Source organism: Callithrix jacchus, chromosome 15 (assembly GCF_049354715.1).
Source record: "Callithrix jacchus isolate 240 chromosome 15, calJac240_pri, whole genome shotgun sequence".
NCBI lineage: Eukaryota > Metazoa > Chordata > Mammalia > Primates > Cebidae > Callithrix > Callithrix jacchus.
Window position 1 is genome coordinate 9,023,622 of NC_133516.1, and position 25,130 is coordinate 9,048,751.

Sequence of the window (25,130 nt, forward strand, 5' to 3'; positions counted from 1 at the left end):
AACAAAACACCAAAAGCATTGGCAACAAAAGCCAAAATAGACAAATGGGACCTAATGAAACTCCATAGCTTCTGCATGGCAAAAGAAACAGTCACTAGAGTGAATCGGCAACCAACAGAATGGGAAAAAATTTTTGCAGTTTACCCATCTGACAAAGTGCTGATATCCAGAATTTACAAAGAACTCAAACAGATTTACAGGAAAAAAACAAACAACCCCATTCAAAAATGGGCAAAGGATATGAACAGACACTTTACAAAAGAAGACATATATGAGGCCAACAATCATATGAAAAAATGCTCATCGTCACTGGTCATCAGAGAGATGCAAATCAAAACCACATTGAGATACCATCTCATGCCAGTTAGAATGGCGATCATTAAAAAATCTGGAGACAACAGATGCTGGAGAGGATGTGGAGAAAAAGGAACACTTTTACACTGTTGGTGGGAGTGTAAATTAGTTCAACCATTGTGGAAGACAGTGTGGCGATTCCTCAAGGCCTTAGAAATAGAAATTCCATTTGACCCAGCAATCCCATTACTGGGTATATATCCAAAGGACTATAAATTGTTCTACTATAAGGACACATGCACACGAATTTTCATTGCAGCACTGTTTACAATAGCAAAGACCTGGAATCAACCCAAATGCCCATTGATGATAGACTGGATTGGGAAAATGTGGCACATATACACCATGGAATATTATGCAGCAATCAAAAATGATGAGTTCGTGTCATTTGTAGGGACATGGATGAATCTGGAGAACATCACTCTCAGCAAGATGTTCTCTGACACAAGAACAGAAAATGAAATACCGCATATTCTCACTCATAGGTGGGTGATGAAAAATGAGAACACATGGACACAGAGAGGGGAGTACTAAACACTGGGGTTTATCAGCAGAAAAGGGGAGGGCCAGTAGGGGGGGAGCTGGGGAGGGATAGCCTGGGGAGAAATGCCAAATGTGGGTGAAGGGGAGAAAGGAAGCAAAACACACTGCCATGTGTGTACCTATGCAACTGTCTTGCATGTTCTGCACATGTACCCCAAAACCTAAAATGCAATAAAAAATTAAAAAATAAAAATAAATAAAATAGAATAGCCAAACACTCTTATAAAAGAAGAAGAAAGATTTGCTTTACCAAATAGCAGGAATTATTTACCACAAAATGACTATAGTTAAAACCACGTTAAGTATTGGTGTAGGAATGGATAAGTAGATTGATGAATAGAATAGAGCCCAGACAAATTCTATAAATATTTAAAGACACACTCTACAGATATTTGGTGGTGAGCCCACTGAGTAGCCACATGGAAAAAAATTAAACTGTATTTCTCTGTCTCACCAAACACAAACACCAATTCCAGAAGTAATAAAGACTCAATCATAAATGATAAACTAACAGGTTCTTAGAAGTGAGGAGAATGTCTTCATGATTTTTAAATGGGGAATGGTTTTATAACCAAGACACAACGAGAACTAAGTATTTTTGAGTGTTAATAAGTTAGATCATATTAAAATTTAAAGCTTCAGTTCATCAAATGCCACTATAAAAGAGTGAAAATATAAGTTACACAGTAGGATAAGATATTTGCAACACATACAACTAAAAAGCACTTCTATTCAGAAAACATAAGCAACTTCTAAAAATTAGTAAGAAAAAACTGGAATACAATTAAAATGGGAAAATTCTAGAACTTCACAAAACAGAAACTCCAAAAGACCAATAAACATATAACAAAATATTTACTATCAGTAGAAAGCAAGGAAATGCAAATTAAAACCAGTATGAAGTGGCTTTGGGTACCCATCAAATTGACAAAAATAAAAATTCTGACAATATCAAAGGTTGGCAAGGATGTGAGGCAAAGGAAATTCTATACATCACTGATGGTCTGTGAATTGTCTACGAAAGTTTGAAAATTAGTTTAGCATTTTAGTAAAGTTAAAGATATGCAAACTCTATTCCCTAGTAGTTTTTCTTCTACATACATCTTTTAAAGAAATTCTTGCATATGTGCACGAACACAGTAGTATAGAATATTCTTAGCAACATTGTTTGTAAGAGTAAAAAACTGTAAACAACCCAAATCTTATCAAATATTGGTGAAGAAATAAGTTGTGATATAGTGATACAACTGAATACTACAACACAATGAAAATGAATACAACTGAAATCCCACACTCCCACGTGACTAGATCACAAAACCTAATATTTACATAAAACAAGTGTGAAAGAATACAAGTCCAAAATATGATTCTATTTCTACGAAATAAAAAGTTCAAAAAAAGGCAAAACCAGACGATAGTGCTTAGGATGATGCCATGAGTTGAATTTTGCTCCCCTAATATATCTGTTGAAGTCCTTACTCCCAGTATCTGTGAATGTGACCTCATTTGGAAATGAGGCATTTGCAGATGTAATCAAGTCAAGATGAAGTCACTAGGGCAGACTGTAATCCAATACGACTGCTGTCTTTATTAGAAAAGGAAAAGAAAAACTCACAAGATGAGCATGTTAGGATGAAAGCAGAGATTGGAGTTTTGCTGCCACAAGTCAAGAAACGCCTGGGGCTACCAGAAGGTGGAAAAGGCAAAGGGTCCATCCCTAGATGCTTCAAAGATATCATGCTTTTGCCAACACCTAAATTTCAGACCCAGACTCCGAGAAAATAAAATTGTTTTGTTTCTGATATTTGTTAAGGCAACTCTGGGAAACTAATGCACATAGCAAAACTATAAATAAATTTTTTAAAGCAAAGAATTTATTATCTCAAAAAGCAGAATAGTATTTACCTCTAGCGCCTCCAGTGGCCAGGAATTGGTGCTGGCACTATCTTTTCTTTGTGGCTATTGCTAAGAGGCTCTTTTTGTTTGAAATTTGTAATTTTGAACTATGATGTGTCTGGGTTTGGATATCTCTTTATTTCACGTGATATTCGTAGACTTCCTGTATCTGAGGCAAGTGTCTTTCGTGTATTTTGAAATATTCTTAGCCATTCTCTCTCCTAGCATGACTTCTCCTTCCTCCTCCCTATTCTCTCCTTCAGAAATTCTGACTGGATACATGATAGAACACATGCTGCCTTCCAGATATTTTCTACTTTCCACATCATTGTCTTTCTGTGTTTTATCCCATGTAATTTCTTCATATGTTGCCTTGTTGCAACCATTATGGTAATCGCTGGTTTGGGCAAGTATCATCAATGAAAGTGGATCCTTCATAAATGCCTAGAAAAGAGGAAAGCTTGAGGGGAAGCTGAATAACTGCATGATCTCAAAAAGTCTCTCTCAAGGCTACTTATTAGTTGCAAAGAGGAAAGCGGTAACTATATTGTGAAGAAACTAGAAAACACCTCAATTACATGATCAAAATTAACATCAATGGCGAACAAATGACATTATGAGCCTCCAGATATGATTTTTTTTGAGAGAAGGTCTTACTCCCAGACCCCAGCCAGAAATGCAGTGGAGCAACCACGGCTCATTGCAGCCTCCACCTCCCAGGCTCAAGCAATCACCCTGGTTTACATTTTAACTTTTTCCTTAAGATGAGTCTCTTGCCCAGGCTTGTGTCGAACTCCTGGGCTCAAGCGATTCTCCTGCCTCAGCCTCCCGGAGTGCTGGGATTACAAGCATGAACCACCATGCCTGACCCAGATGTGATAGGTTGAAAAGGATGCAGTGTTACTTATTTAGCAGTTTGGTCTGTGATGTATAATCTGAACTAAATAATGAAGAAACAACCAAACATTCTCACCCAGTCTTTCATGACAAACGTAAGCCTTATGAAAATTACTTGAGTGACTATTTTCTCAATTTTTCATTCTAGATGTGTAGGAAAAAGGTTAATCCACTCTATACAGGGCTTAGTTCTCCTGAGGAAATGCAGTTAAAAAGGGATGCCCCAGACAAATCCAAATTGTGGCATTCTATTATAAATATTCTTCAAAAATGTTCATGTCAATGAAGACAAAGAAAGGCTGTACACTATATCAAATTCAAGGACATGTGACAACCAAATGCAATATGTTATCCTGGACTGGATGCTTTCCTGGAAAAAAATGTTAAAAAGATAACATTGAGGCAATTGACAAAAATGGAATATTGACAATAAAGTATTATGTCAATGTTAAATTCTCATATTTGATAGCTATACTGCTGTCATGTAAATAGAATATTGTCATTCTCAGTAAATGCACAGACAGTTGAAGATGGTAAAGAGGTATGATATATGCACCCTACCCCCAAGTAGTTCAGAAAATAATTACACATACACAAACAATATCAGTTATATCTCTTAAAATAAGTACAATATTGATGTTCAACCTCCCCAGTTATCTTAGAAATGCAAATTAAAACAACACATCTTTATACCCAAAATAATGACAAATATTAGAAATTCAGATAAGATCAAATGTTGTTAAAGGTAAGGGAAAATGGCCATCTCATTCACTGATGGTGAAAATACATTGGCAGAGAAATTCAGGAGTGCAAACTGCCAATACTTACCAACTCACACTTTGGTCTGCCTAAGAAAAATCTAATACGTCGATAATTCCAATAAATCTAAAAGGATTAAATTCTCCAATTGAAAATCAAAACAAAAAAAATCAGAAAACAACTCAGATGTTTATCAACAATTATGTGGAAAATAAATCATAGTAAATTAATATTTGTAATAATATACAGCAATGAAGATGAATTAATTATAGCTACATACATTGATGTGGAAGAATCTAAAAAACATATTAGGAAAAAAACAAGTCAGGGCCAGGCGCAGTGGCTCACGCCTGTAATCCCAGCACTTTGGGACGCCGAGGGGGGTGGATCACTTGAGGTAAGGAGTCCAATACCAGCTTGGGTGAAACCCTGTCTCTACTAAAAATGCAAACATTAGCTGGGTGTGGTGGCACACACCTGTAATCCCAGCTACTCGAGAGGCTAAGGCGGGAGAATTGCTTGAAGCCAGGAGGCAGTGAGCCAAGATTGTACCACTGCACTCCAGCTTGGGTGATAGATTAAGACTCTGTCTCAAACAAACAAACAAACAAACAAACAAATGCCAAACAGTACTCTCCATTTATATAAAGTGCAAAAACAGGCAGAACTTAACAATATATGTCTATTACTCATACATGTGCAATAACCCTTCAAAGAATGTTAGGTAACGATGAAGACAAAACCCAGGATAGTTGTACCTTGGGGAAGAAAGAGAGGGCACACTTCAGGAGGGAGACCCAAGAAGCTCCATACATGTTAGTGATTTTCTATTTCTCCAGCCAAGTGGTAGTTACATATGTATTTATTTAAATGCTAATACAATTCAAACTGTACATTCACACTCTCTACTCGCTTGGTAAGTGTAACTCATAATAAACAGCTCAATTAAAGCAATACTTTCAGAAGCACATGTGACAAATGTTAAGATAGTAAAAAGAAGAATGACAGCAACTCAAGTTTCTGTTACATTTTTTCTGTGCTATTGTATATATTTGAAATATTTAAAATAAAAAAGAAAGGAGATGCAAGGAGATATTTAATATAATTCTCTTAAAGTGTGTAGATCAAGCTGATGGAAAATAAATAAAGATATTAAAAAATTTGGTTGTATCACTAGTGGTTCACACTAATAGTTTCCATATAAAACTGTTCACTGCCAAAACCAAAAATACATGATCACACATAGGCCAGTCAGAAAATCTCAAAACATTTGAAAAGTAGGCAGACAGCATATAGACTAAATTTATATATAAATATATATACTTGAAAATTATAAAATCCGATTTATTGAAGAGACTGTTCTTTTCCCATTGTATGTTCTTGAACTAAATCATGAAGAAACAACCAAACTTTCTCACCCAGTGTTTCATGACAAATGTAAGCTCAGTGTCATCTTCGCATGAGTTGGCTGTCAATACGTGGATGTATGTTTGGTCTACTGGTCTACAGGTCTGTTTCAATGCCAGCACCGTGCTGAATTGGTTACTACAGTAGCAAATTTTGAAGTCAGGTAGTGTAATGCCCCCAGCTTTGTTCTTTTTTATTCAAGATTGCTTTGGCAATCCAGGGTCTCTTGTAGTTTCATAAAAATTTTAGAATTTATTTTCTATTTCTGTGAAGAATTTCACTGGTATTTTGACAGGGATTGCATTGAATCTACAAATTGATTTGAGCAGTACTGTCATTTTAAAAATATTAATTCTTCCAATCCATGGGAGTGGAATATCTATTTTTTATGTCTTCTTCAATTTCTTTCATCGTTGTTTTATAGTTTTTGATATGGTTTGGCTCTGTGTCCCCACCTAAATCTCATGTCGAATTGTTATTCCTAGTGCTGGAGGTAGTGCCTGGTGGGAGGGGATTTAATCATAGGGGTGGACTTTCCCTTTGCTGTTCTCGTGATAGTGAGTGAGTTCTCATAAGATCTGGTTGTTTAAAAGTGTGTAGCACTTTCCCCTTCACTCTCTCGTCCTCCTTCTCTGCCCATGTAGGATGTGACTCCTTCCTCTTCACTTTCCACCATGATTATAAATTTCTCGAGGCCTCCCCAGCCATGCTTCCGGTACAGCCTGTGGAACTGTGAGTCAATTAAACCTCTTTTCTTTATAAATTACCCAGTCTCAGGTAGTTCTTTATAGCAATGTGGGAATGGACTAATACAGTTTTCCTTGTACAGATCTTTCAATTTGGTTAAATTGAATCCTAGTTTTGTAATATTCTTTGTAACTATTGTTAATGAGATTGCTTTCTCTTTCAGATTGTTCACCATTGGCATTAAATGCTACTAATTTTTGTATGTTGATTTTGTACCCTGCAACTTTACTGAATTCATTTATAAATTTTAGCCATTTTTTGGTGGACTCCTTAGGTTTTTCTAAGTGTAAGATCATGTTATCAGTCAATAAGGCTAATTTGACTCTACCTTTCCAATTGGAATGTCATTTTTTTCTTTCTCTTGCTTAATTACTCTAGCCAGGACTTCCAGTATTATGCCAAATAAAAGGGATGAAAGTGGACATCCTTGTCTTCTTCCAGATTTTAGAGGAAAGGCCTTCAATTTTTCCCTATTTAGTATGATATTGGCTATGAGTTTGTCATACATGGCCTTTCTTATTTTGAGGTATGTTCCCTCTATACACAGTTTGTTGAGGATTTTTATCACAACAGGATGCTGAATTTTATTAAATGCTTTTTTGTCATCAATTAAAATAATCACATACTTTTTTATTCTTGTTTCTGTTAACGTGATGTATCACATTTATTGATTTGCATATATTAAACCATCCTCATATCCCTGGGATGAATCCCACTTTATCATGGTGAATGATCTTTTTAATGTGTTGTTGAATTCATTTTGTTAATGTTTTGCTCATTCGTTTTTCATCTATGGGCATCAGTGATATTGTCCTGTCCTATAGTTTCCTTTTTTTATTGTGTGCTGGGTTTTGAAATCTGGAAAATGCTGGTCTCATAGAAGGAGTTTGGATGTGTTCTTTTCAATTTTTTTGGAAGATTTTGAGAAGGCTTGCTATTAGTTCTTTAAATGTTTGATAAAATTCAGCAGTGTAGCCATCAAGTCACGGGCTTTTCACTGGTGGGTGACTTTTTGTTACAGTTTCGATCTTTTTATTCATTATTGGTTTGTTGAGGTCTTCTGTTTCTTTATGGTTCAATGGTGATAGTTCGTATGTGTCTGAACATTTATTCATTTATTTTAGGTTTTCCAATTTGTTTGTGTATAGTTGTTCATAATTGATATGGTTTCTCTGTGTCCCACCCAAATATCATCTTGAATTTTAACTCCCACAATTCCCTTGTCATGGGAGGAACCTGATGGGAGGTAATTGAATTATGGTGGCAGGTCTTCCCCTTGCTATTTGTTCTCATGATAGTGAATAAGTCCCATGAGATTTCATGGTTTTGAAAAATGGGTGTTTCCCTGCACAAGCTCTCTTGTCTTCTGCCATGCGAGATGTGTCTTTTACTTTCTGCCATGATTGTGAGGCCTTCCCAGCCATGTGAATCTGTAAGTCCAGTAAATTTCTTGCTTTTGTAAATTGCCCAGTCTCAGGTACATCTTTATCAGCAACATGAAAACAAACGAATACAATAATAGTCTCTCATCATTCTTCGTATTTTTTTTTTCTTTGAGACAGGGGACAGTGACCAGCTCTGTTGCCCAGGCTGGAATGCAGTGGCACTATCTCATTGGCTCATTGCAACCTCCATCTTCTGGGTTCAAGTGATTCTGGGTTCTGCCTCAGCCTCCGAGTACTTGGGACTACAGGTGTGTGCCACCATGCACAGCTAATTTTTGTATTTTTAGTAGAGACTGGGTTTTGTCAGGTTGGGCAGGCTGGTCTTGAACTCCTTACCTCAAGGAATCCACCTGCCTCAGCTTCCCAAAGTGCTGGCATTACAGGTGTGAGCCACCACGCCTAGCCCCTTTCTGTGGTCTCAGTTGTTTTCTGTTTTATTTGGGTCTTCACTCTTTTTCCCCGTCTAGCTAAAAGTTTGTTCATTTTATTTCATTTTTATTTTTTTAAAAGCTCAACTTTTCATTTTCTGTATTTTTTTAGTCTCCATTTTATTTATTTCTGCTCTGATCTTTATTATTTCATCCCTTCTACTAATTTTGGGTCTGGTTGGTTCTTGCTTTTCTAGTTTCCTGTAGTACATTGTTAGGTTATTTATTTGAAATCTTTCTACTTTTTAAATTTAAGCATTTAATGTTATAAATTTCCCTTTTAGAACTGCTTTTGTTGCATCCCATAGGATTTGGTATGTTGTATTTCCAGTTTCATTTGTTTCAATAAATATTTTTACTTTTCTTCTTAATTCAGTCATTGTCCCACTGGTTGCTCAGGAGCATTTTGCTTAATTTGTGTGGTTTCCAACATTCCTTTTGTTATTGATTTCCAGTTTAATTCCATTACTGTTCAGAAAAAAATACTTAATATGAATTCTACTTTTTTAAATTATTTGCAAAATGTTTTGTAGCCTAATATACGGTCTATTCTGCAGAATGTTCCATGAACTGATGAGAACATGTATTCTACAGCAGATGGGTGAAATGTTCTGAATATGTCAGTTAGGCCTGTTAGGTCTAGTGTGTAGCTTCACTCCAGTGTTTCTTTGCTGATTTTCTATCTGGATGATCTGCCCATTGCTGAAAGTGGGATGTTGAAATCTACTATGACTGCTTTGCAATCTAATCTCTCTCTTTATATCTATTAATTTTCACTTTATACACATGGAGCGCCAGTATTAGATTGATAGATATTTGTAATTGTTATATCCTTTGTTGAATTTACCCCTTTATCATCTTACAGTAACCTTGTTTCTTTTTATAGTCTGATTTTTAGTCTATCTACTTCTGCTCCTTTTTGGTTTCCAGTTGCATAGAATATCTTTTTCCACCTCTTTGCTTTCAGACTATTTTTGTCTTTACAGGTGAAGTGGGTTTCTTGCTTTTTATTTTCAGTCATAGTATGCCTTTTAATTAGAAAACTGAATTCCTTTATATTTAATGTTATTCTTGATAAGTAAGAATCTACTATTGCAATTTTGTTGCTTTTTTTTTTTTTTTTTGGTTGTTTTTGAACTCCTCTCTTCCATTTTAACTATCTTCATGTTTGATTTTTTTCTAGTAGTATGTATTACTTGTTGCTTTTTTATTTTTAGTGAATCTATCATAGGTTTTTATATTGTAGTTACCATGAGACTTACATAAAACATCTTACATATATAACAAGTTATTTTAAAGAGATGACAACTTATCTTAGATCAAAAGAAAGGAATGGAAACAAATTTTTTAAAAAGAAAAAAATCTATAATTTAGTCCCCTACATCTTTTGACTTTTAGTTGACTCAATTTACATTAATTTTATATTTCCTAGCTCTTAACAGGTTGCTATAGCTATCATTGTTTTTCATAGATTTGAAGATGGGACTCTCACCACAGGACTTCCTTACAGTACTAGCCCAGAGCTTAGTGGCTCCACTCTGTGAACAATCACTGAAGTTTGGCTCTCAGACAGCCACATCTCTAGGGGAAGGGGAGGGGCACTACATCACGGAAGCACCCATGGAACAAAAGAATCTGAACAGCAGCCTTTCGGTCCCAGATCTTTACTCTGACATAGTCCACCCAACTGAGAAGGAACCAGAAAAACAATTCTGGTAATATGACAAAACAAGATTCTTTACCACCCCCAAAAGATCACACTAGCTCATGAGCAATGGATCCAAATCAAGGACAAATTGCTGAACTTCCAGAAAAAGGATTCAGAAGGTCGATTATTAAGTTAATTAAGGAGGCACCAAAGAAAAATAAAGTCCAAATGAATGAAATTTTTTTAAAAAGTGGTACAAGATATAAAAGGAAAACTCTTCAGTAAAACAGATGGCCTAAATAAAAAACAAGCACAGTTTCTGGAAATGAAGGATACACTGGAAAGTCTCCACAAAACAATCAAACAAACAAAAGAAAGAACTTCACAGCTCAAAGACAAGGTTGTTAAATTAACCCAATTCAACAAAGACAAAGAAAAAAAGTGAGCTGTGAGGCAAAAGCACCAGGTTTCCCATAGAGGAAAATTTATCACATTAACAGCAGATTTCTCAGCAGAAATCCTTTAAGCTAGAAAGGATTGTGGCCTTATCTTTAGTCTCCTTAAAATAATTATCAGCCAAGAATTTGATATCCAGTGAAACTAAGCCTCATAAATGAGGCAAAGATACAGTCTTTTCCAGACAAACAAATGCTGAGAATATTTACCACTACCACGTCAGCACTACAAGAACTGCTAAAAGGAGCTCTAAATCTTGAAACAAATCCTCAAAATACACCAAAATAGAACCTCCTTAAAGCATAAATCTCACAGGACCTATAAAACAAAATCACAATTTAAAAAGAAAAGGTATTCAGACAACAAATATCATGATGAATAGAATAGTACCTCACATCTCAATCCTAACATCAAATGTAAATGGCCTAAGTGCTCCACTTAAAAGATGCAGAATAGCAGAATGGATATGATTTCACCAACCAAGTATCTACTGTCTTCAACAGACTCACCTAACACTTAAGGACTCACATAAACTTAAGGTAAAGGAGTGGAAAACATATTCCATGCAAATGGACACCAAAAATGAGCAGGAATAGCTATTCTTAATTTAGACAAAACGAACTTTAAAGCAAGAGCAGTTAAAAAAGGCAAAGAGGGACATTAGATAATGATAAAAGGACTATTCCAATAGGAAAATATCACAGTCACCTAACACCTACATATATATATATATATACACACACGCACCTAACACTAGAGTTACCAAATTTATAAAACAATTGCTACTAGACCTAAGAAATGAGATAGCAACACAATAATAGTGGGGACTTCAATACTCCACTGACAGCACTGAAATCAAGATGGAAATCTAAAAAATTATTTCAACTGAACAATAACCTATCAAAACCTCTGGGATACAACAAAGGCAGTGCTAAGAGGAAAGTTCATAGCCTTAAATGCCTACATCCAAAAGTCTTAAAGAGTGCAAGGACACACCTCAAGGAACGAGAGAAACAAGAACAAACCAAACCCCAACCCAGCAGAAGAAAAGAAATAACCAAGATTAGAGCAGAACTAAATAAAATTGAAACTAAAAAAAAAAAGATACACACAAAAGAGAAATGAAATGAACAGCTGCTTCTTTGAATAGTTAAATAAAATTGACAGACCATTGGCAAGATTAACAATGAGAAGAGAGAAGATCCAAATGAACTCAGTTTGAAACAAAATGGGAGAAATTAAAACCAATACCACAGAAACACAAAAGATCACTCAAGGCTGGTGTGAACATCTTCACGAGCATAAACTAGAAAACCTAGAGGATATAAATAAATTCCTGGAAAGATGCCATCATCCTAGATTAAACTAGGAAGAAATTAGAACTCTGAACAGATCAATAACAAACAGTGAGACTAAAATGATGATTTAAAAATTGCCAACAAAAAAAAAGTCTGGAACCAGATAGATTCACAGCTGAATTCTATCAGATATTCAAAGACAAATTAGTACCAATCTTATTGGCAGTATTCCACAAGATAGAGATAGAGATTAGGAAATCCTCCCTAAGTCATTCTATGAAGTCAGTCTCACCCTAGTGCCACCTCACCTAAAACCACAGACCAATATCCCTGATGAATATAGATGCAGAGATACTTAACAAAACACTAGCGAACTGAATCCAACAGCATATCAAAAAGATAATCCACCATGATCAAGTGGGCTTTACACCAGGGTTGCAGTTTTTAATTTATTGACTTGTGTCAATAAATATGATACACTACATAAGCAGAATTAAAAACTAACATTACATGATCATCTCAATATACAGAAAAAGCATTTGACAAAATCCAGCATCTCTTTATGATTAAAACCCTCAGCAAAGTCAGCATAGAAGGACATACCTTGAAGTAATAAAAGCTGTCTATAACAAACCCACAGCCAACATAATCCTGAACAATTCTGCACCTGAATCAATGCAGAATATTGATTCTATTCATTCATACATGCTCATGGATGAGTAAAACCAATAGTGTGAAAATGACGATACTGCCAAAAGCAGTCTATAAATTAAATGCAATTTCCATCAAAATACCACCATCATTCTTCACAAAACTAGAAAAATAAATCCTAAAACTCATTTGGAACCAAAAATGTTGAAAGAATTCCCCCTAAGAACTGGAACAAAACAAGGATGCCCACTCTCACCATTTCTATTTAACATAGTACTGGACATCCCAGCCAGAGCAAACAGACGAAAGAAAGAAAGGGCATCCACATTGATAAAGCAGAGGTCAGACTGTCACTGTGTGCTGATGACATGACTGTAGACCCAGAAAACCCTAAAGACTTCTCTAAAAAGCTTCTAGAACTGACAAATGAATTCAGCAAAATTTCAGGATAAAAAATTAATGCACACAAATCAGAAGCTCTGCTATATACCAACAGTGACCAAGCTGAGAATCGAATCAAGAACTCAATCCCTTTTACAATAGCTGCAAATAAAATAAAATATGAGGCGAAAGACCTCTGCAAGGAAAACTACAGAACACTGCTGAAAGAAATCATAGATGACACAAACAAATGGAAACACATGCCATGCTCATGGATGGGTAGAACCAATATTGTGAAAATGACCATACTGCCAAAAGCAATCTACAAAGTCAATGCAATCACCATCAGAATACCACCATCATTCTTCACAGAACTAGAAAAAGAATCCCAAAATTCATTTGGAACCAAAAAATAGCCCAATAACCAAAGCAAGAAGAAGCAAAAAGACCAAATCTTGAGACATCATATTACCTGACTTTAAACTATAAGCCCATGGTCACCAAAACAGCATGACAGCAGTATAAAAATAGGCACATAGACCTATGAAGAGCGAATCCAGAAATAAAGCCAAATACTTACAGCCAACTGATCTTCAACAAAACAAGCAAAAACATAAAGTAGGGAAAGGACACTCTATTCGACCAGTGGTGCTGGGATAATGACAAGCCACATGTACGAGAATGAAACTAGATCTTCATCTTTCACCTTATTCGAAAGTCAACTCAAGATGGATCAAAGACTTAAATTTAAGACCTGAAACCATAAAAATTCTAGAAGACAACATGGGAAGAACCCTTCTAGACACTGGCTTAGGTAAAGACTTCATGATCATGGACCCAAAAGCAAACGCAACAAAAATTAAATTAAATAATCAGGACTTAATTAAACCAAAAAGCTTTTGTACAGCAAAAGAAACAATCAGCAGAGTAAACAGACAACCCACAGGGTGGGAGAAAATCTTCACAATCTGTACATCTAACAAAGGACTAACATCCAAAATCTACAAGGAACTCAAACAAATCAGCAGAAAAGAAACAAAACGAAAAAACAATGCCATCAAAAAGTGAGCTAAGGACATGAATAGACAATTCTCAAAAGAAAATATACAAATAGCAACAAATACGAAAAAATGTTCAACATCACTAATGATCAGGGAAATGCAAATCAAAACCACAATGCAATACCACGTTACTATTGCAAGAATGGCCATGATCAAAAAAACAAACAATAGATGTTGGTGTGGATGTGGTAAAAAGGGAACACTTCTGCACTGCTGCTGGGATCATAAACTAGTACAACCGCCATGGAAAACAGTGTGGAGATTCTTTAAAGAACTAAAAGTAGAACTATCATTGAAATCAGCAATCCCAGTTTCGGATATGCACCCAGAGGAAAAGAAGTCATTCTACACTAAAGATACTTGCACACGCGTGTTCACAGCAGCATGGTTCACAATTGCAAAAATAGGGAACCAACCCAAATGCCCATCAACCAATGATTGGGTAAAAAAAACTGTGGTATATATGTACATGGAGTACTGGCCAGCCGTAAAAGGAACAAAATGTATATTCACAGTAACCTGGACATAACTGGAGGCCATTACTCTAAGTGAAGTGACTCAGGAATGGAAAAGCAAACATCGTATGTTCTCATTTATAAGGGGGAGCTACATAATGAGGATGCAGAAGCATAAGAATGATACAATAGACTTTGGGGACGCGGGGGAAAGGGTGGGAGAAAAGGGATAAAAGACTACACATTGGGTACAGTATCCACTGCTTGGGGGATGCGTACACAAAAATCTCAGAAATCACCACTGAAGAACTAATTCATGTAACCAAATACCACCTGTTCTCCAAAAACCTATTGAAATTAAAAAAAAATAAATTTTTAAAAGGCTTAACACCTCTAATCATGAGTGCAAACAAAATCACAATGAGATAGTACCTCATACCTATTAGAATGGACATTATCATAAAGAAGATAGGTAAGTGTCACCGCAGATGTGGATGAAAGGGAGCCCTTCTACATTTTGTGGGAATGTTCATTTGTGAAGCCATTTTGGAAACAGTATGGAGGTTCCTCCAAAAACTAAAATTAGAATTACTATATGATTTAGCATTACGACTACTAGGTATATGTCTAAAGGAAGTGAAATTAATATGTAAATGAAATACCTGTACCCCCATGTTTATTGCCCCATGTTTATTATTCACAATGGCCAAGATATGGAACCAACCTAAGTGTCCAGCAATAGACAAACGAATTTGTTTGTTTTCTGATGGAGTCTCGCTCTGTCACTAGGCTGGAGTACAGTGGCACGATCTCAGCTCACTGCAACCTCCGCCTCCCAGGTTCAAGGAATTCTCTTGCCTCAGCCACCTGAGTAGCTGGGATTACAGGCATGTACCACCATGCTCAGCTAATTTATTTGTATCTTTAGTAGAGACGGGGTTTCACCATGTTGGCCAGCCTGGTCTCAAACTCATGACCTCGTGATTCGCCTGCCTCAGCCTCGCAAAGTGCTGGGACTACAGACATGAACCATTGCATCCAGCTGAATGAATTTTTTTAAGTGATATATATATATACATAATGAAATACTACCCAACCATAAAAAAGAACAAAACTTTGCAACAACATGGGTGAATCTAGAGGACATTATGTTAAGTGAAATAGGCACAGAAAGACAAATATCATGTGATTTCACTTAAACGTGGTATCTTAAAAAGTTAAAATCACAGAGAGTAGAATGGTAGTTACTGGAGGTTGAATGGGGTGGAAAGAGTGGGAGGGAAAGGGAAAATGTTGGTGAGAGGGTATAAAGTTAGACAAGAGGAGTAAGTTCTGGTGATGTTTTGCACAGCACGGTGACTTCAGTTAGTAATAACGTATATTTCAAAAATTGCTAAAAGAGTGGATTTTAAAGGTTCTCATCACAAAAAAGTGATGTGAGGTGTGAATATGCTAGTTGGCCTAATTTGCTTACCCCACAATGTATACATGCATTAAAACATCACATTGTGATATATACAATTATTTGTCAATTAAAAATTAAGATAAAAATGTTAAGCTCTTCCCTATTTCTGACCGAATCTAGAATCTGCACCACTTGGTGGAGTTCTGCTTCCTTTGCTTCACTTTTACTCTAGATGGCAGCAGCAGAACAAAATAGAGGAGAAAAATCTGTTCTCAATGAGATGTATTCCCCGTCAATGTGAAAAAGATCTCAGAACGTTATTTGAAACAAAATGTACCACTTAAAATTTTTCTTTCATTATAGAAATACTTCAACAGTATTTCAACAATTAAAAATCAAAGTGCAAATGTCTTCGTAATTGTCCAACTTGTCAGGACACTGATAAGGTATTTATAGAAATTTTTTGTAACAATATTCTGTAAAGACTCACTGCTTACATTAACAGATTTACACTTGGAAGATAAGGTGTCATGTTCAAATATCAAACATACTTTTTAAATTGATGGAAACATAGGGCTAAATAATCAAAGGGGTAACAGAAATTCTCTGGATGAATAAATATATTACAGAAATAAAACTCTAATAACCATGTTTTTAAAGTTATTTCAAATAAAAGTATACACATGAAACTGACCTTAGATTGTTAAAATTATGGTTTTTAAGCATTTAAAAAGAAATAATTTTATTATGAAATGACATTTTCCATCATCACACTTTAAACTGTGAGGATTTATGACCCAAGAGAATTTTGACATGAGATTGCAGAAATACTGGAAACATTATTAAAAAAAACAAAGAGACCCGGAGAGGAACCAAGAGATTAAAAGAAGGATGCAAGTTATCATAATTTTCAAAAAGGGACAGCCAGCAAATCTAATTCACTTTGCTTGACATTAAATCCTCACAAAACTCTAATCTAGATTAAACAGAGAATTCCCAAGAGCTTAGAAAATAGAATTGTCCAGGTGTTGTACCTTATGGCTCTAGAAGGTGCAACTTACGCCTCTGTATTCATATATTTGTGTATTTATTAGAATAATTTTCCTGCAGAGGGCATCAAAATATCTTGTCAGCATGAGTCAGACTGGCTTTACTAATTTAAAGCTCAGCCAAACTAAAACTTTCCTTTCTGTGCTAGAATTACTGGCTTGATAAATAAGAATTTATTAATCAGAATCTTCAGATTGTCATTGTCCGATCAATCACTTAACTAGATAGATGGAGAGGCAGCATAGAAAAGTGTCAATGAAGCAGGCTTTGGAGTGGAGATCTCAGTTGCATTTGTAGCTCTGACATTTACTCAAAGGCCCTATTTATGTTTATGTGAATTGGAAAGCAGCTTGGCATCATGTAATTGGAACATTAATTTTTTTAATTTTCTTTAACCATCGCATTCAAGAAATTTAACATTAGGGAAAAATCAGGAAGGTGGAAAAAGCTTTATGCACAAAGAAATTCATCACTGTACAATTTATAATAGTGAACAAACTGAAAACGAGGTACAACAGGGGAACGGCTGAGTAAATCACAAGATGCAGTAAGATTCAGTAATCAAATGAATATTTATCAAAGGTTTACGACATTCCACATATCCTGCTAGGCACTGGAGATTCGGCAGTGGACAAGACAGGTATGGAATCTGACTTTCCTATGGTCATTTAATGTCAGCTTAAAGAAAGCAAGGGGCAAGCCCTTGTAACAGTGTAGCATCCACTATACGGTTTATATATGGATATATGTATGTGTGTAAATGCAGAAAAAATGCTAGAAGAAAATAAATCAAAATGTTAATAATTGCTAGGTCTTTCGTTATAATAATTTTATACACTTTTCAGTATTTCCTACAATGAGAATGCTATGTTAAAAACATTTTTTTAACTATACAAAATGGCATTGTACCAAAAGTAGGCTACAAAAGGAAAAAAAATTAATAACGCACTTAAAAGTCAAGGTCACTACATGGCACAGAAAATCCCTTCAGATATAAAGACAAATTACGTCATCTTTTTTTGTGTGTTTTGATTTCCATCAGTGTGCTTTGCAAAGCTCTCTGCCTCTCAGGCATTCGGAAGGCCTGTCTGTTCTTGTGCAGAGAAGGAATGCGGGCAGCACATTCCACCCTGGTGACACAAGGGGGTGCACAGGCCCTGCTTCCAAATGTTTCCCTTTGTCTTCTTGGAAAAAAGAGGGGAGAAAAAAAAAACACTGACATTTGAGTTGGTGACCAATTAAAATGTTTTAATAGGCTTATGTCTACAGTTCACAGCGTGTTTCTAACCTGAGAGATCTCTGAGGGCAAAATCCTGTGTACAAACCACTCTTACTTTCCCACATGTATTTCACAAGAAAAAATATTGCAGGAGAACAAGCGGTCTTTTAAAGCACAATTAGTAAAACTGGAGGCTGCCTGAATGACCCAGAATAGGGATTATTAAAGGAATGATGGCACATAATAAACAAATTCGAAAATAACCATTACAATAATGTTGACATGGAAAGGACATTAAAAAGCAATTCATACAATAATATGTACAATATGGTCTTTTTTTTATTTAAATGTAGAAAATCTAGAAAGAGGTATGCCAAAGTATTAACTCATTATCCTTGAACACTGGATGAGTTTTTTATTACTTTCTTGCTGTATAGCTACATCTAACAATTTTTGCGTACAATGAATAAAAATTCGCTTTTAAAATGAGTACTCCCAAATAAAAATAAGTAGCAATTCTAATGATTCTTATTAAATATATATGTAAATTGCTACAAATCACCCAGAGATATGGTGACAATGTAGCCCTGTTTGCCAAAGACAATTTCACTTTAAAACTGTTTTTCTGATATAGCTGTGAATAATGCCTCTTTTATTCCCAAAAGTCTGCATGATAAGTCACCCTTCATGTATATTTGTAAATTTTCACCCCTAGCAAGTTGTGCCACTTTTCCCCTTACATCAGCAGGTTGCTTCCAATCCAAAGAATCCCACTCCTTCTCTCTACTAATATGCTAGGATGCAAGCCTGAGATTCTCATGGCTGCACCAGGGTCAGCACCGGGCAGGGTATACCCCAAGACCCATCCAAATCGCAGTCAAGACAGTATTTCTGAGGCCCATCTTGACCCCTTGGCTGAAGTGCCCTTAAGGCACACTACCAGCAGAATATCTTGTGACATGTCTTTTGAGACAGAGCCCTTACACTACCATGAGAGAGAACATTTTTCAAAGCACTACTATACATGTAAAATCAATGATTCTATTGCCTTGGTTAAAATTCCTTGAATTAGAAGTAGCAAACACCCTCAAATAACAAGTAAAAATGAAAAATTTGAAATTAATCTAAGGGTATCTCCCAACATTTAGTACACAGATTCCAGCCAGGCTCTGTGTCTTAATTTCTAAGAGACAGAATTTAGTTGATTCAGTACAATGAATGGATTGGTTCCTCCTGGATTAGGTCTCCACCCTAACACAATCAATTATGGCCAGGGAGTGGTGGAATAACGGTACTGAAATGGCCTACCCATGTGAATTGGGAAACGAGAATGTAGTCTGGGTAGGTAGCCTCATGAAAATCTGCTTGCTAGCTTTCCCTCCTTCACAAAGAACTGAACAAGCTTCTCTTCAATGACATACTCTGACTACACAGGCAGAAAAGAAGGAGCTTTGGACCGCACATGAGAAGTTTTGTGATGATACCTCCAATGATACCCTCAGCCATAAATTTCCCCACAGCTGCCTCATAATTTCTTAATTCTATTGCCAACCTCCAAGGGAACTGGGACCGGAGTCCTTACCCACTTTCTCCATACTTTACATCCTACGATAAGGAGTCATGAGGAACTTTCAGGTCACCTGTCTGAAGAGCATAATCTTTATTCTTTTGCTTTTTCAGCGTTCACTCATGTAACAAACATTTATTGCATTGCTACCAATTGTCAGGACGTGTACTTAGTGCTGTGGGCAGAGATAAGACATGGTCCTTTTTCACAGGCATTCACAATGTACTGAGAGAGTCAAAGAGATAAAAGAATAATTATGTTACAATGTGATACGACATACAACAGAAGTATATAGAGATTGTGCCGAGTACAGAGAAAAAGGATCTAAATCATCCCTTTGAGAAATTAAGAAAGGCATCAGAAAGGTGATTATATTCTATTTGAATGCTGAAAAAAAGACTTTTCTTGATGGAGATGAAGAGGAAGTTTCCAAGTTAAACGACAGCAATAATAAATAGCTACCATATTCTTAATATTTACTGCATATAGACACTCCAACATATGCTGTACATGGATTATGTTGTTTAAACCTTACAGCCCAACTGGTCTGCTTGTCTCTCCATTGCCCATATGTATCTCAGGACCAGCCAACCATTTAGAATAGAACTATGAGCACACAGGGACTTTAATAAATGCCAACGGGGGCCAGGCGTGGTGGCTCACGCCTGTAATCCCAGCTCTTTGGGAGGCCGAGGCGGGTGGATCACAAGGTCAAGAGATTGAGACCATCCTGGTCAACATGGTGAAACCCCGTCTCTACTAAAAATACAAAAAAAATTAGCTGGGCATGGTGGCGCATGCCTGTAATCCCAGCTACTCGGGAGGCTGAGGCAGGAGAATTGCCTGAAGCCAGGAGACGGTGGTTGCCGTGAACCGAGATCGTGCCATTGCACTCCAGCCTGGGTAACAGGAGCAAAACTCCGTCTCAAAAATAAATAAATAAATAAATAAATGCCAACGGATAAACTGAAAATATTCCATGTTAATATGTATGAAAACAAGAGCTTTTATTCATTGCTGGTGGAAGGATAACTTTCTGGAGGACAATTTGTCAATGTGCATCAAAACCGGCTCCTAGAAATTTGCCTTAAGGACATAATTGAGAACGCAGGCAAGGTTATAATTACAAGGACGTTCATCATAGTGTTTTCTTTTCACAAATTTTTTTGCTGTTTTTCCGTATCTCCTCAAATTCCTTTTACCACATCACAGTATTTTTTATAACGATATAAATGGAAATTGTCCAATAATGTCACAAAAGATGGTGTAGAAGCATATTTATTTAGTATAAAGATGCCCATAACAAGTTTTTAATATTCAATATATAAACAGGATATATAAAATGGTCTCTATTTTACTTCATATCTGTATATATACGAATGTGTATATAAATTTAAAATGTGCATATATATCTTAAATGTATAACTGTCTGGGTAGGCATGTATTTTATTGCATATATATGCATTTAATTTATATGTGTATATATACATATATATTTCTATATGACACACTGGAAAGATATACACTAATCACTAATTTTTCTGGCCCAAAATTTGGGGATTGGATAATCTTTCTTTTGGTTTATCTCTATTTTCAAATTTTTCTATAGCAAGATCATATTACTTAAGAAAAACTTTTTAAAATGTGCTCTTGCAATGCCATTTATTGACAGGAATTCATAATTTAATCATTTGTTTACATTTGCCAAGTCAAGAAACAAGATCTTACGATATGAGCTACACTCAACATAAAATTACGTGGTATTTATATAGAAGCGGCATCTCTGAAAATTGTGTTTGCATCTTTGAACAATATTTTCACAGAGATTACTCATATATCCAAATTATATCCTATTCCAATAAAGGTGAAGACTCTAAAAAGGAAGAAGCTCCCGATCTGCCACTTACCAGTAGTTTGAGTTTTGGTGAGTCACTTGAGCTCTCTGAGCTTCCTGGTGATTATCTATAAAAAAAGGAATGAAAACCTGACTTATCAGTTCTTATAAGGATTGAACGAATATACCTGTGCATACTTTATAAACTTTATACTAGCAGTCAGTGCAATTTTAACTAAGATCAGATTTTAGGTCTTAAGTTCTCCTTTTGGGAATCTTCCCATTTTTAAGAATGTCCAACAGCTTTATAGATGACAAAGTCATTCTTTATTATTCTATCATATTCAATCCAGGAGACACTGCCAACCCAGGAAAATGCACTGTTTCTACTAATGGGTTTGGCCACTGCTCTTACAGCTTTGGCGTTCTACCATAAAGAAAGAATTTCATGTTGCTACTTGAAACCTTTTGTGAAATTGATTTGAGCTTCTTAGTGCACTTCATTGTCCCTATAATAGTGCTAAAGCCAGCATAGTAGCCAATGAAAATGCTCATGCTAATTTTAACTCCCTGGTTTTTCTGTAGCCATTTGCCCAAAGATCAAAAACTAAAGTCGCTTTTCTCCCTTGTATAGTCAAAAGGTCAGTTATTTCAGTCACTAGAATTATTTTATAAGTCTAGCTCCTCATGCCCCCTCCAATCTGGAGAAACCTTTTAAACATGCTGACCATGAGATCTGATTTCACCTCATTTCACCTGTTGAGTTCTAGCTCTCTTTTGTATGGCTCAGGACACCTGTTTCCTGTGCATTATTGAAAGCCACAATGTAATACACCATTAGAGTCTTTAGTTATTGAAAACCTCTTCTTTATAATAAATTTTTTCTACTTTTCACAAGCATAGTCCTTCCCTCAGGCCAGCTTTTGACAAATACTCATAAAATTACATTGGCAACGCTGGTAAGCACATTCACTTGAAGAAACCGAGAAGATTCTAATTTTGGAATCTTGAAATCTTTTGGCATCTCTAAACTCGAAAGATGATCTGGGTAGTGAGCCTATAACTATGTGTTCGTATCTTCCCCGGGTCTATGACACCATTATGAACACACTAGGACACATCTGAGGGGTGATTCCCTTCCCCACCCTGCCCATCATCCACCAGTTCAGCCAACTATTTTTGGTGTACTGTTATTTTCTCTACCCTTCATGCTTACCAGGGTGGATAATGGATTGGCAACTGCAAAGGAAGCTGAACTGAAAGTATTCTTCTTTGTCTACTAAACTATACTTCAACAGTCACAGCATTCAATATCTTTAGTTGTAATTGCTTGATTATATTTTACTATATTTGCTTCCCCTTTAGATCCTAAGTTCTGCTGCTATTTCCCCATTGTCTAACATAGTAATTTATTAAATGAGTGAATCATCTCTCTCAATCCTGGTTTCCATTTATATCAATAGAATTAGAGCCAGGCAAGGTGTCAAATATCTATAATCCCAGCACCTGGGAGGCTGAGGTGGGAGGATCCCTTGAGCCAAGGAGTTTGAGGCTACAATGAGCCATGATTGCACCACTGCATTCCAGCCTGGGTGACAGAGAAAGACCCTAACTTTTTTTTTTTTTTTTGAGATGGAATCTCACTGTTGCCAGGCTGGAGTGCAGTGGCGCGATCTCGGCTCACTGCAACCTCTGCCTCCTGGGTTCAAGCAATTCTCCTGCCTCAGCCTCCCAAGTAGCCGGGACTACAGGCATGCACCACTATTTTTTAGTAGAGACAGGTTTTCACCATGTTGGCCAGTATGGTCTCGATCTCTTGACCTCGTGATACACCTGCCTCAGCCTCCCAAAGTGCTGGGATTACAGGTGTGAACCACCACGCCTGACCCTAACTCTTTAAAAAATATATTAATCAGTCAAGGGGTCTTGTCAAGAGGGGGGGCTATATGAGTAAATTGCAAAAAATACGGTCTAACAGTTAGTCAATATTTGGCCTCTGGAATGTGAATCAGTCCCCAGTATCACCTATGTGTTTTTACAATGATAAGTGAAGATACTCAAGTAAAATGTTAAAATAAGTTACATTGGATCAGTCGCAAGGCATTTATCAAACTTTTCATTATTTTAAAATGAAGAGTGTATGCCATCAATAATTATGCCTCAAGCAAAGGCTCCTTCCTCCTCATAATAGCTAATGCATATTAAATGCATGCAGGTGATGAAACTGTCCTAAGCACTTAATATAAATGTATTATCACTTTAGTCTTGATAAAATTGTAACATATGGAACTACTAAGCTCACATATAAATTAGAGAATAAAGCAACCCAGAGCTTAATTAATTGTCAGCACTTCCAAAAGCATGTAAATAATTCAATCAAATCCATTTCTATTTGAATCTAGAGCCCAAGTTCCTATCTACTAAACTCTAACATTTACCAGCTAGAATTTAGAATTTCTATGTTTGTTTAATTTAATTCTATTATATTCAGAAAACATACTTGGCATGATTTTAATTTTTTTCATTTGTTCAGTTTTGTTTTATGATATTCAATATTGTCTACCTTGGTTAATGCTCTCGGTGAATCTGAAGAAAATGTGTATTGTGCTATTGCTGGGTAGAATCTGTGAATGTCAAGTAAATTCAGTTGGTTAATGCTGTTTTTTTAGTCCATCTTTGCTAATTTTCTCTCTACTTACTTTGTCAATTACTGAGCTGACAGAACAAGAAAAATTGAGGTGAAGTTTCCAACTATAATATGTATTTGTCCAGTTTTATCAGTATTTGCGAGAGCTCTGTTGTGAGTGGCATATGTATTTAGCATTGTGATCTACTTAGTAAATCTTTCCTAAATCTACTTAGTAAATTACCCTTTTATAATTATGTAGTGTCCTTCTTTATCCCCAGTAATTTTCCTCTCTCCGAAGTCTACTTTGGCTTATATTCATGTAGTTACTCAGCTTTCTGCTCAATAGTGTCTGCATTACACATCCTTTTCCCTTCTTTCATTTTGAACCCATCATATCGTTATATTCAGAGTGTGCTTCTCAGAGGCAGCATATTATTGTGTTTATCATTCTGACAATCCCTGTTTTTTAACTGATATGTTTAGATAATTTACATTTACTACTATCACAGACACGTATTTGGATTTAGGGCTACCATTTTGGTATTTAAGGGTAAATTGATTCTGAATAAGGGCTCCTTTCAGATTGAATGAGTTCGCATAAAAAGGAATTAGGTCCATATGTTCAGTTGTATCCTAGCCTTTTTTATTCTTTAAAGCAGTGTGCAGTTGTGTTACAAATAATCAAAATCTCCAAACGAGCTTTCTATAATAATAGAAATTACTTTCATAGTTGAAAATGAAAAATATATACTTTAAGGATAAAATAGCTGCATAGATTATTAAGAGACTTCTCCTAAATCTGTGACTCTGGTTTAAATGTGACTGCTAAAGTCATAGGCACATAATTCAACCATTTCAACATACACTTGCCCTTCCTTAGCCTGGAACACCACATGGCTAAGTTCCAGGCAAAGCCAAAGAATCAAAGGAACTTTCTAACTGGGAAATCCCATGTTCTCTTTGTTCCTACATTATTGTAACATTATTTTGCACAGTGGGG

General features: G+C 36.0%; 1 long non-coding RNA gene across 2 annotated transcripts in view; it reads right to left on the reverse strand.

The window, feature by feature from the left end:
• The window catches only part of LOC128929687 (uncharacterized), a 205,234-nt gene that overhangs the window by 110,388 nt on the left and 69,716 nt on the right, over positions 1–25,130 (reverse strand). For both annotated transcript variants that reach the window (XR_013527020.1, XR_008476548.2), the window contains exon 2: positions 21,575–21,629. This is a non-coding gene — a long non-coding RNA (uncharacterized LOC128929687). The remainder of the gene's footprint in view (positions 1–21,574; positions 21,630–25,130) is intronic.